The sequence below is a fragment of the Arachis stenosperma genome, unplaced genomic scaffold (assembly GCF_014773155.1).
Source record: "Arachis stenosperma cultivar V10309 unplaced genomic scaffold, arast.V10309.gnm1.PFL2 arast.V10309.gnm1.Scaffold_1734, whole genome shotgun sequence".
Taxonomy (NCBI): Eukaryota; Viridiplantae; Streptophyta; class Magnoliopsida; order Fabales; family Fabaceae; genus Arachis; species Arachis stenosperma.
This window is the reverse complement of record NW_026651388.1, coordinates 304,262-308,419: the sequence shown is the minus strand read 5'-3', so window position 1 is coordinate 308,419 and position 4,158 is coordinate 304,262. Positions and strand designations below refer to the sequence as shown.

The 4,158-nt window shown below is 31.8% G+C and overlaps 2 non-coding genes across 2 annotated transcripts; both read right to left on the bottom strand.

Moving 5' to 3' along the window:
- Positions 1-2,623: 2,623 nt before the first annotated feature.
- LOC130960152 (small nucleolar RNA snoR74) lies at positions 2,624-2,717 on the bottom strand. The gene has a single exon (XR_009079010.1). It is a non-coding gene; the product is annotated as a small nucleolar RNA snoR74 (small nucleolar RNA).
- A 61-nt stretch (positions 2,718-2,778) lies between these two features.
- Positions 2,779-2,908, bottom strand: LOC130960151 (small nucleolar RNA snoR74). The gene has a single exon (XR_009079009.1). It is a non-coding gene; the product is annotated as a small nucleolar RNA snoR74 (small nucleolar RNA).
- Between the last annotated feature and the right edge of the window lie 1,250 nt (positions 2,909-4,158).

Below are 4,158 nucleotides of genomic sequence, written 5' to 3'. Positions count from 1 at the left end.
GCGGTTCTCTGAAGGTTAAAATGGCGGTTTCTGAATTGTTTAAAATGGCGGCTATAATCGCCGTTTTTTCCAGGATGTCGTGGTATCATTTCTGTTTAAAATGGCAGTTTTTAACCGCCGTTTTTACTATTATAACCGCCATTTTTATCAGATTATAATGGCATCTTGTGTGTTTAAAATGGTAGTTTCTAGCCGCCGTTTTTACCAGGTTATAATGGCATCTTTTGTGTTTAAAATGGCAGTTTTTAACCGCCGTTTCTACCAGTGTATAATGGCATCATTTTCATTTAAAATGGGGGTTTCTAATCGCCATTTGTACCTAATTATGATGACAATTTTATGCTTTTTAAAATAAGATTGAAACTACCAATTTAAAGTGATATTTTCGAAACTCACTTAAAAATCTCGTAATAACCAAAAGGCATGATTTCATCAGATGATTTTTAATTCATACATGATCCAAAAGTCATAATCCAAGTCATAATTGAAAAGTCATAATCCAAAAACAAAGTATCAAAGTAACATTTTTCAATAATAGGTCTTAACATATAATTCTTAATATACGTCTTAACATATCAAGTAAGGTCATGCTTCCTTATTGCTTGCTCCAGAAGACCTACTTCCTAACTCTTTTGGTGATGAAATCTCACTCTCCTGATCCAATCCCTACAACAAAAATATAACTATTATGAGCACAAGAAATGCAAGGAAATGGCATATATTGATATACATTTATCATGTCTAATTACATAGCATTGATACAATAATAAAACCAATTTAAAATTATAGAGCCAACTAGCCACTTGAAAACATTTAAAATACAAGGCCAGTCCAATCATTCAGAAATTCAGTCTTTAATTGATGCTCTAAATCTCTAATACATAAAGTAAGGTTACATTTGTAAAACAATCCATTATGCTTACTTTTCAATAATATATCCCTAGCAGAGATCATCTAGGGGGTAAAAAAAATCATATCAATTTCTCACCACAAATTTGCCAGGTGACATTCAACAAATAAAATACCAGTTGAACAACACATATGGCAGAGGCAATCTGAAGAATACAATGTACCATAAATTCTTTAGTTCATGGAAACTGGATGGAAAAACCAGTACCAGTTTTTGTGATATTCACAGGGCCAAAGTCCTCCAGGTCAGAATCAGAACCCATGTAATTGTAATCATCCTCCCCCCAATATAACATGCAGTCATTAGGGCAAGCAGGTATCTTGGTATAATTAAGCCCTAGTTTGTTTATGGTTTTCTTGGCCTCATAGAATGTATTTGAAATCTTCGCATTTCCAAAAGCATCTTTTATTAACTTGAGAATTTCGGTCATGGCTTTGTCGCTTATTCTGTATAAGCACTTTATGTGATACAGACTAATCAAGAAAGACAGTTTTGAATACTTTGTGCACCCTTCATACAATTGTTCACTACCATCTTTCAACAACTTGTAAAATTCTACATTTTCTCCATTGTGCTCTTCATTTTCTGCATCTTCTATGTTGTCTTCATCTCCATCTCCATCTTCTATGTTGTCTTCATCTCCATCTCCATCTTCATTCAAGTCAGGTCCAGCAACTCCAAACGCGTCATTGAACATTGTTATCATTGGATGTTGAGATGTCGAATCATCTTGTACAATTTGACTAGTTTGATGCGCTTGTGACCCAACTCCAACTGCTTCTTCACCATGCCAATACCAAACTTTGTAGTTTTCTGGAAACGGCTTGACTATTAAATGTTCAAAAACTTTCTCTCTTGTTTGCCACTTGCCAAAACCACACACCGGATAAGGGCATTTAATCTGATGAACCCCGAGAGATCGATGCTCAAAGGCAAAATCCAAAAACTTGTTTAGACCATCTTTATACTCGTGCGTGTTTCATGGTTTTCCAATCCATGACTTATCAATTGACATGACTAAGAGGGACTACAAATAGGAATATTAAAAAATCTATTCATTAAAAATCTCTCTATCTCTCTCTTATATTAACTAGGCAACTAACTAGTATATATCAGCAGGCGCTACTATAAAAAGAAATTCTTATATGCAAATTAGATATCAAACAAATACTTAAATAGTATTCTAAAAATATTATAAAAAAAATTATAATTATCTCTTTCAAATGATAATTTTGTGGCTGTAATTGTGGCTTTGTGAACTTTTCCTTCTCAGGTAGTTGTATATATGCAAATTAATTTTTTTCTACATGATATAAAGAAACAAAAAAATAAATAAAGCAAATATATTATTTAGATGAAACGATCAGTAATTAAATTCAACTTTATATGTTATTGGGATCGATTAATTAAGCCCAAAGATATATAATGTCTTGGATATGATTGAGAATTAATTAAGCCCAAACATGATATTCCAACTTATTTGAATTTTGAAACACAAATTAATAGCATCTATTTTTTTTCATATTATTTATCTATATCTCAATTTAACCCAAATGAGTTAAAATTACAAAATCAGAGTTCTGATTCCATGCTAAGTAGGAGTAAGTAGCAAGAATGTGTGTGCATCCGACAAAATGCATGACTAATTTTTAATATGTACATAATATTTTTAAAAAATAAAATTAATAAGAACACAAGCTATGAAGCTAATTATAAGGTTATATTAATGGAACAAATAACAATGGTAATTATATCCCTGACGGTTACAAGAGGACTGCTCACATAGGCAACAGACCCCTGCTTTTTTCATCAGGTTTCTCACTCCAATATTTTGATTTTCAAATATGAATTTTTTTTTAAAAAGAAAGAAATGTCCCACGGTTTATTGAACCTGGAGTCATAAAGAAAGAACAGAGGTTCACCCAATAACTTTGGATTCATATATCTCTGAAGGTAACGAGAGGCCTGTTCACAGAGGCAACAGGCCACTACTTTTTCATCAGGTTCATAAATTCAAACGAATAAATAAATAAATAAGATCTACTTCAAATCCTAAACAAAAGTAACAAAGAAGAATATATCTGTACCTTCTAAGCTATGTTATTATTTTGGTCCCAATTTCAGTTATTCATTTATTTTAAAAGAAACAAAAATATATTACCTTTAATATAATAAGAAACAAGAGCAGGTGATTAATTAAGCAACTGAAAATACATTCTGGACATTTGTTCTAATTTAGTACTAGTTATTTTACATTTCAGGCTGATATTGTAAATGGGGACCAAGTTCAGCAAGAAGGAAAAACTTGAAATAATAATGTATAATTTATAATCACCGGATAATTATAATTAATCCAAAAGGGAATGAAGGAATAGTGAATGGTAAAAATTAATTAGTTAATGATGTTTTGATCATGTGGACTACTGCTGCTTAAGTAAACAGCTATATATATATATATAGTTAGTATCCAATTGAATATTGATTGATGATGATGTATTATTATTGTAGCAAGAAATTAAAAGTGGTGAATAAGAGATATCTATATACCCTACTATGCATGCACATACTAAACTTCCACATGTTCACCAACAGAGACAAAACTCAACTTATTGCCAATGAAAGATATAGTTCAAGGTTTAGTATAGTTTCAATGAGTTCATTTCTTAAATTTTATAATCCACTATTGTCTATGGAGATGTAAGGTTTACATTGCAAATGAATGTCTTACCTTTCCAGACCTTTGATCAGGAACTCTGAAGTTAAAGATGGTTTTGAGACCAGGAGCAGGCTCATTAACAATGATGGTTTTGAAGAGCTGAAACGCAAAAGCATGATTAACATTAGTAAAGCATACATAACAGGTAAGTCCTGAACTGAGTTTCAAGAAAATTGACAATAGCAGCTACGAGCACACTATAATTAAAGTTTATATTGCCCAATATCAACCTCCCGAAAAGTGCATTAATATTGTCCAAAAAGGGCACCCAATTAAAATACAGTGTCAAAATGGTAAACATAACACTAAGATAAATAATACCCCTTGAATACCCTTGGGTATTTCATTGCCCCAGTGCTTGTACTTGAATCAAATTTTAACAATAGGGAGTATTTGACATACTTGCTACAGGAAAATTTCAATAGTTATGTAGACAGAAACATAGTATATTATATGGCTGTCAGAGTCGACTCAAGCCATCTCAGATCATGGAAACTGAAATCAAAATCAGACTATCAGTGGGAGGAAAATA